We start from the raw sequence: 9,632 nt of genomic DNA, 5'->3' as shown, positions 1-9,632 counted from the left end.
TTATGAGCAACGTTTCATTACTTGCAGGTTGTCATTAGATAATTTTAGAATCTAAACAAAGACTCTCAATATTCAGACTTCTGTTGCTGTATTTTACATTTAATATCTCCCTACCTATATTCCAGAGTCAAAGTCCTTGACCAAAAGGTCTGATTTAAGAAGGTCTGATTTAGCTTTATGGCAAAAGTTATCCATATACAGTTACCACTTTCAAGGAATTGACAACAATGCCGATGTGATCTGCTAGTTCCCTTTTGAACAACGTGCAATAATTTATGCCAACCCTGTATAAAGTCATACAGGTATCAAAAAATGGAACAATTACGCACAGTTCAATAGATGTATAATGTGGGATCCCTGGGTGGCGCAGCGGTTTGGTGCCTGCCTTTGGCCCAGGGCGTGATCTTGGAGACTCGGGATCGAATCCCACGTCAGGCTCCCGGTGCATGGAGCCTGCTTCTCCCTCTGGCTGTGTCTCTGCCTCTCTCTCTCTCTCTCACTGTGTGCCTATCATAAATAAATAAAATAAAAAATTTAAAAAAAATAGATGTATAATGTTAAGTTTTCCCAGTCTAAAAATTAACCAGTGAAACAAAATTTATCAAGTATAGTTGACTTGGTTTCAGGAAAACCGTATCTGAGAACTACAAGTACATCACTATCCTTATCTCATCCTCAGTCATTGGTGGGAATTTTATAGGCCACCATGCTATTTACTTTGTGGATAGTAGTAGTAAATGAACAAAGATGGACTTCCTCAGAATTGGTAATAAACTGTGGTCCCAACTCTTCCCATTTTTCAGGTACAACCAAATCTTTGTATAAATCAGTAGGTCAAATGACCTTAAATTGGGGATAAGATCATTAAAGTACAATTATTTTTTGAAAGGTACAACTATCCTTCCTGTCTCCCTCACATGTGAGCCACCTATCATGTCAGAAAAGTTAGTTTAGGGATCCCTGGGTGGCACAGCGGTTTAGCGCCTGCCTTTGGCCCAGAGCGTGATCCTGGAGACCCGGGATCGAATCCCACGTCAGGCTCCCGGTGCATGGAGTCTGCTTTTCCCTCTGCCTATGTCTCTGCCTCTCTCTCTCTCTCTGTGTGTGTGACTATCATAAATAAATAAAAAATTTTAAAAAGAAAGAAAGAAAAGCTAGTTTAGCTTGATCTCTAATCAGTTATATTAGCTAATTGCTTTTCTTCAATGGAAATTTTAGTACAGAAAATACTGTACTCCTTTTTACTTAATGAAAAACTCAAGTTTTTTATTTTCTTCAAAGAGAAAAGCCATTAAAGATATTTGCAGAAAGCATATAATTAATCATGAGACAGCAGAATCTAAGCCAGAGAAAGAGAATATCTTGGTTCTGTGACCGCTGTATCCCAATGCCCAGAACCATGTCAGGCATACAGTAGGCATTTAGGGTATATCTGATGAATGAAGGAGTAACTAAGCCAGAAAAGAAAGACACGGTTATACCTGTAAGTCTTAATTATATACAAGGAAATGTGTAGAAAATAAAAATAATGGAAGAAATTACATCAAAATATTTATCAGGAAACTTTCATTCCTGTAGGAAACTTTCATTCTTTCCCTATTCGGCACTTGTAAATAAAACACAACCAGCATCGCTTTAGATTCATGACGTTTTTCTCACTTATATACCATGACATGGATAATTAAGAAAAAATTCAACAAAACTGTTAATTCTTAAAGTAATAGCTTAATCTTTCCACAACAAATCTGAACCATCATGAAGTCATATAATACTTACAAGAGACTTCCAACAGCGGCAGAAACGTCACGGTAGCTGTGATCTGTCGGATTACGGAGAGGATCTCATCCTGGATGGCCTTCTGAGACTTTCCTCTGGGTGTGCTACTGAAGAAACCAAATGAGTTGATTCATTTTAAGTTTTAACAAGTTATTTAAAACACTGGTAAGATTATTTGTTTGATTAAATGCTTCAAAACTCAAATTAAGTAATGCATTCAAAAGGAGTTTTTAAAAAATGATCATAATTTCATTTATTATTCAGGGTTTTAAGGCTGATCTTAGTATCAGGCCATTAAATAACAGATGACTAGAAAACCTGCCAAGTGCTTCAAGTCAGGAAACATTCAGCATATTGTAAAATAAAGATAGCAATTAGTATCTAAGATCTTTAATTGGCATAATCATTTTGGCATTTTTAGGAATACCTAAATGTCTAATTCTGTAGTGCTTCAAAGAAGATGTTATATCAAGTTGTTTTTATAATTAAATATTTTCTAAAATTGACCAAAGGCTTCAGGAACAAACTACATTTCATTATGAGAGAGAGTTCTGAGTTTACAGGTAAGCATGCCTAGGACAATGCTAAGAATTAGCATATAATAAGGGGCATTTCCCATCCAGAGGATCTAAGAACTTCAGTTCAGAGTGTCTTAGGAAGTTCACAGCATTAAATACAGTAGAGCTGCATATCAAGCTAGGAGAAAGTCTAGGATAATACTTCATGGTTAAAAGTACCTTGATACAATCCATTAAATGGGCCACCTAATACATCATGTGTAGCTTACATAAAGCACCATAAATGCTAAAGGTTGAAATTTATGGATTTTAGACTAAGGGCAATTATGTTAAAAGTACACTATACAAGTCCATAATAGGCACGACTCTTTTGTGAGCACAGTTTGTGAGTCTAATTCTTCTCCACAGGAGATGAAAGATCGAATCTAACATAGTTAGAAACAAACTACCTTATATGAAGTGAGTTTAATATAGTTAGAACTCATTTAGTCAAGAAAACAAGTTTTGGGAAAAAGAATCTATGAAAGTGGAAGCAATTTAATTCATACTTACCTGTCATCTTTTGCAGTCTTGTCACACTCATTATCAAAATGCCACCTTTCAAGGACTTCACCGCTTTCAATATTTGATATGGCTACCACCAGTTTCTGAACTGAACACTTGTATAACTAATCTGCAGTACATAACAAGGCATCTTTTTTGGTTCACTGCACTACAAAGTAACTCTTCCCAGGTCTCACTTTCTACCCTTAGCAAATCCTACCACTGGTATTTTGGAACTCCTCCAACCTGTACAGGAAACTTGCCTCACAATAACCTAGCTCCCATTTTCCAATTCTCAGTATCTGTACCAGATGTAGTTAGTACTGAATGCTAAGGGCAGAGTAGTGAACATGCAGTATACTCTAATCCAAGGTAAACTGCAGAAGATGAGCATTGACCTAATCACTGCAGTAATAAATGTAAAATTTTAATTGTAATAAATGCTAAGAAGGTACAATATGTGATCCAATGAGAGAATATAGGAAAATTTGACTCAGGGAATTCTCACTTGACTTCAGTTCTACAAGTAAATACCATTAAATATGCAAAATGATACAGAAAAGGGTACAGGTCTTAAATACTGAAAAGCAAAAAGTATCTGACCAGAGGATTGAAAGGGTAATACAAATACAATTAAGAAAGGGAGAATTAACAAGGTCGGTTTGTGCAAGATACATAGGGGTCAGACCACACAAGGCCACATGGGCTAAATTAAAGAATTTATACTTCAAGAACCAGGGAAGTCATTACTGTGTCTGAAGCAGGGTGTGATGTGATTAAACTTCTATTTCAGAACTATCCTTTTGGCTGTGATGTGTGGAAAGTAGAGTGGAAGTAAAGAGAGGATCTAGGGATGCTAATTGATTAGTAATTCAAGCAAGAGGTACTGAAGGCTTAAGGAAGGATAAATTGGTAGAGATGGATCATTATAGGTAGAGTCAAGAGATTTCATGGTTAAAATTGTTAAGATTTATTGGATACTTATGAGACTAAGGAAGAAGAAATACTCAGGGATAGTTTCCAACTTTCTGGTTTATACCACTGGTTGGAAGGTTGATCCATTCATTGAGAGAAAGAGAATGGAAATGAGACATGATGCTTACAGTTGTTTTTTTTCTTTTGTTTTGTTTTGTTTTTTAAGGTTTTCTTTTTCTTCTTCTCTTTTAAAGATTTTATTTATTTATTCATGAGAGAGAGAGAGAGAGAGAGAGAGGCATAGAGAGAGAGGCAGAGACACAGGCAGAGGGAGAAGCAGGCTCCATGCAGGGAGCCTGATGTAGGACTCCATCCCGGGTCTCCAGGATCATGCCCTGGGCTGAAGGCAGTGCTAAACTGCTGAGCCACCTGGGCTGCTCTAAGGTTTTATTTCTAAGTAATCTCCACACCCAATGTGGGGCTGGAGCTTACAACCCAAGATCAAGAGTTGCATGCTGACTGAGCTAGCCAGGACCCCCTTAAATTTAGTTTTCAAGTATCACTAGGATAGCCACATGTGGATATCAAGGGAGTCACTATATGAGCAAAGACAAGACTTGGGTTGGATGTATGTTTGTGAGTCAACTACACAAAGATTGTTAGTGATGTTATGTATGTGTCAGAAATCATCTTAGAGACTATAGTAAGAGGGCCTCATAATGAGCCGTGAATTAATCTTGGAACTTGGGATAATATACTCAAGAATACACAGTTGTTGTTTTTTTTTAAGAGACAAAAACAATCTTGTAATAGTTAGGGCTTCTGGGCCACCTAGGTCTCTTGCGTAGTCTTTTAAAAACTAGCCTTTAAAAATCTGAAAACATTCTTAGTTTGCAGATAGTATAAATATAGGCCACTTGCTGGATATGGGGGGTCAGTCTTGCTGACCCCTTGACAAAAATCGACTTTTTCTCAATTTTGCTTTGAAAAGGAAGAGATTGGGGAATCACTTAAAGATCTGGGGTGGGAGGAAAGATTTTTCTTTTAAAACTGAAGACAAAATAAAATAAAATAAAATAAAACTGAAGACAGATGAAACCAATGAAAATATCTCAAAACAAAGAAGTCAGAAATACCAGAGAAGAACTAGGGTAAAGTCCTTAAGAAGGCTAGAAGGATGGGGATCAAAGAGATCAAACAATTTGCCTCTAAGAAGAGCAATTCCTCTATTCTCACTAAAATAAAAGGGACAAATTAAATAGGAAGGTGTACATACAACTGAAGTGAAATGTCATCAGTGTAGTCTTAAAGGAGACAACCTAAAAGCCAGTAGCTTAGGCAGGCCTTGCTTCTTCATCAAATTAAGGTGACATAGATTCTTAGTTACTTTTACGTTTCAGGCTAAGTAATCTGAGTATAGCCCTGGGTGATTTAGCCCTCAAAATGATAAAAATACAATTAATAGAATTTTAAAAATAAAACCTCTTGAAACAATATATATATATATATATATATATATATATATATATATATATATATATAATGACTCAGGAATTAAAAAAAATTACTGTAATTTTTTTTGGAACTACTTTGGAAGGTCAAATGAGGACCCAGGGAGAAACATCCTATAACACACAAAAATTAGAAGTGAGAATCCTAAGTAGAGAAAAACATGGGGGGAAAGAAGACAGAATAGATGGAGAACAAGTATTCATTCAACAAGTATTCAGTAATTTTTTGAGCTAAGAAAAAACAATGAGTGTTCAGATAGAAATGGCTATCTTACATGCAGTATTTTAACAAAGACAAGTGAAGACAGTAAGACATTAAAAAACTTTATTGGTGATCCTCTCAATAGATGCAGAGAAAGCATTTGACAAAATAGAGCATCCATTCCTGATCAAAACTCTTCAGAGTGTAGGGATAGAGGGAACATTCCTCAGCATCTTAAAAGCCATGTACGAAAAGCCCACAGCAAATATCACTCTCAATGGGGAAGCACTGGGAACCTTTCAGCAACAAGACAGGGATGTCCACTCTCACCACTGCTATTCAACATAGTACTGGAAATCCTAGCCTCAGCAATCAGGCAACAAAAAGAAATAAAAGGCATTCAAATTGGCAAAGAAGAAGTCAAACTCTCTTCACCGATGACATGATACTCTACATAGAAAACCCAAAAGCCTCCACCCCAAGATTGCTAGAACTCATACAGCAATTTGGCAGTGTGGCAGGATGCAAAATCAATGCCCAGAAGTCAGTGGCATTTCCATACACTAACAATGAGACTGAAGAAAGAGAAATTAAGGAGTCAATCCCATTTACAATTGCACCCAAAAGCATAAGATACCTAGGAATAAACCTAACCAAAGAGGTAAAGGATCTATACCCTAAAAGTATAGAACACTTCTGAAAGAAATTGAGGAAGACACAAAGAGATGGAAAAATATTCCATGCTCATGGATTGGCAGAATTAATATTGTGAAAATGTCAATGTTACCCAGGGCAATGTACACATTTAATGCAATCCCTATCAAAATACCATGGACTTTCTTCAGAGAGTTAGAACAAATTATTTTAAGATTTGTGTGGAATCAGAAAAGACCCCGAATAGCCAGGGGGATTTTAAAAAAGAAAACCATAGCTGGGGGCATCACAATGCCAGATTTCAGTTTGGACTACAAAGCTGTGGTCATCAAAACAGTGTGGTACTGACACAAAAACAGACACATAGATCAATGGAACAGAATAGAGAACCCAGAAGTGGACCCTAAACTTTATGGTCAACTAATATTTGATAAAGGAGGAAAGACTATCCACTGGAAGAAAGACATCTCTTCAATAAATGGTGCTGGGAAAATTGGACATCCACATGCAGAAGAATGAAACTAGACCACTCTCTTTCACCATACACAAAGATAAACTCAAAATGGATGAAAGATCTAAATGTGAGACACGATTCCATCAAATCCTAGAGAACACAGGCAACACCCTTTTTGAAGTTGGCCACAGTAACTTCTTGCAAGATATATCCATGAAGGCAAAAGAAACAAAAGCAAAAATGAACTATTGGGACTTCATCAAGATAAGAAGCTTTTGCACAGCAAAGGATACAGTCAACAAAACTAAAAGACAACCTACAGAATGGGAGAAAATATTTGCAAATGATGTATCAGATAAAGGGCTAGTTTCCAAGATCTATAAAGAACTTATTAAACTCCACAGCAAAGAAACAAACAATCCAATCATGAAATGGGCAAAAGACATGAACAGAAATCTCACAGAGGAAGACATAGACATGGCAAACATGCCTATGAGAAAGTGCTCTGTATCACTTGCCATCAGGGAAAGATAAATCAAAACCACAATGAGATACCACCTCACACCAGTAAGAATGGGGACAAATGTTGGAGAGGATGTGGAGAAAGGGGGACCCTCCTGCACTGTTGGTGGGAATGTGAACTGGTGCAGCCACTCTGGAAAACTGTGTGGAGGTTCCTCAAAGAGTTAAAAAGAGATCTGCCCTATGACCCAGCAATTGCACTGCTGGGATTTACCCCAAAGATACAGATGCAATGAAACGCTGGGACACCTGCACCCCGATGTTTCTAGCAGCAATGTCCACAATAGCCAAACTGTGGAAGGAGCCTCGATGTCCATTGAAAGATGAATGGATAAAGAAGATGTGGTTTATGTATACAATGGAATATTACTCAGCCATTAGAAACGACAAATACCCACCATTTGCTTCGATGTGGATGGAACTGGAGGGTATTATGCTGAGTGAAATAAGTCAATTAGAGAAGGACAAACATTATATGGTCTCATTCATTTGGGGAATATAAAAAATAGTGAAAGGGAATAAAGGGGAAAGGAGAAAAAATGAGTGGGAAATATCAGAAAGGGAGACCGAACATGAAGACTCCTAACTCTGGGAAACGAACTAGGGGTGGTGGAAGGGGAGGTCGGCAGGGGGCCGGGGTGACTGGGTGATGGGCACTGAGGGAGGCACTTGACAGGATGAGCACTGGGTGTTATTCTATATGTTGGCAAATTGAACACCAATAAAAAATAAATTTATAATAATAAAAAAAACTTTATTGGGTACTCTATTAGTAGTATTTTCTTTTTTTTAAGTTTAGTTCCCAGGCTGGATCCAATTTCATTTTCTTTTATCTTAAAATAATGACGGTTTTAAACTCTAGGCAGCTATAGAAAATATATCATGTTAGAAATATGTAGTGGATTTCTCTCCAATAATAAACATCATCATCGTTATGTAAAATTCCAACTTGTTCCACCTGGCTACACGAACTGCAAAAATCACTTCAAAAGGAGTTGATAGAGATTGTTTTGTGAAGCCAGATCAGATTCCTAATATCACCGTATTTAACCCACTCATAATGTGGTAGGGAAGAGTGGAGTTTCTTTCACTTTATTATTTGCTTCCTTCCGATGGAGAATCGCTATATTTGAGATTGCAGTGTTTTACACCTCTTTGTACAGAGCTGAAAAATGAACACCAAGGTGCCAGAAAGTACGGGTCCAAGAAGGCCTGCGAAACTCAAATTGGTTTTCAACAATTAAATACCTTTCACTTGTTCCACTACATTACTGAGTTATTTTATGAGCTCAGGATCTGTTGTTATAAGCAAGGTGAATCCGTATTTCTGCACTCTGGTAGAGGTTTCAGGTGGATATATGCCACGCTGATATAAAATGCTGTTGATGCCAAATGCTGAAAACAAAAGGAATGTTAAAGTTATTTCCACTTTGTAACTCTGGAAAATAAAACCTATTTAGATGTGGCTGCGGTTTCATTCATGGCATCAAACGGAAAAGGCCTAAATGTGCGTTTGTGGGTGTCTCGCTGAAAGCAGAGTAGGTGAAAAGTGCCACTGAAAATCCTTAAAAATGTTGCTTCTAAATCAAAAGAACACGATACGTGCTTTTATGCGGAAATAAAAAGGCCAAACTGCATTAACCTAGCGTCAAAGTAGAACTACAAGCTCACGGTAATGCAAGCCCCAATTCAGGTTATGTGATCACAGGGTGTCGAAATAGGCTTTTGCGTCTGGATCAGCAATTGACTGATTAACCGGTCCAATGCTCCAGAGCAAGCCTCTCCCTCACTTTTCCCTCCTCTTCTCCTGCCAGAGTCTATCAGAGGGTGCAAACATGGCCTGGTCCAGGACAGAGTTTCCTAAATCCAGTCCATCGCCCTCAGTGCCGGAATCAAAGCTTGGTGGATGGGCTGTGCAAAATGTACTGGGGCTCCACCCGCTCGGGGCGGTGCCGGCCGGCCAGGCTGGGAAGCCTGTGGGATCCGCAGTTTAAAGCAAGGCTGCTGGGGAGGGGCCGGCGCGAGGCAGGCCTGGGCAGCACCTGGGCTTCCCGCTGCCCCAGGAGCAAGGCGCCTAGATTAGATTCTCCAGCCAGGCGGGCGCTGGAGCAGAGCCGCCCCACCGCCACCCCCGCCCCCGCCTCCGTGGCCCTGGGCCTCCAGGGCCGCCGGGCCTCAGCTCTCCCCGCCCTCTGGCCTGCGGGAGCGGGACTTGCAGAAGAACTCGGCCACGATGTCCGCGCTCCCGCGCAGGGCGATGCCTTGCTCCCGGGACAGCTGCAGCGCCATGGCCAGGCCTAGGGACGAGGGAGCGCGCTGCTACCCGGCAGGCGGCGACCGCAGAGGCTCCAACGGTTCCCGCCACTCCTTTGGAAAGTAACGACGCTGCTCCCCGGGGCCTTCCGCGCAGGCGCGACGAGCCTCTCAGCCCGCCCAGCGCCAGTCTCCCCGATCGCTGGAGGGGGGCGCCTCGCGCAGGCGCAGTGGGTAGGCGTGGTCAGGCACTTCGGGTTGTGGGGGCTCCAGTGGGTCTGGCG

The 9,632-nt window shown here is 39.8% G+C and overlaps 1 pseudogene; it reads right to left on the bottom strand.

Annotated features, from left to right (window-relative positions):
- Nucleotides 1-675: 675 nt before the first annotated feature.
- On the bottom strand, nucleotides 676-9,537 carry LOC121492486 (annotated as a pseudogene).
- Nucleotides 9,538-9,632: the final 95 nt, after the last annotated feature.

Source organism: Vulpes lagopus, chromosome 6 (genome assembly GCF_018345385.1).
Source record: "Vulpes lagopus strain Blue_001 chromosome 6, ASM1834538v1, whole genome shotgun sequence".
Classification (NCBI taxonomy): Eukaryota; Metazoa; Chordata; class Mammalia; order Carnivora; family Canidae; genus Vulpes; species Vulpes lagopus.
Note: the sequence above shows the minus strand (reverse complement) of the source record. Positions and strands in the feature narration are given on the sequence as shown.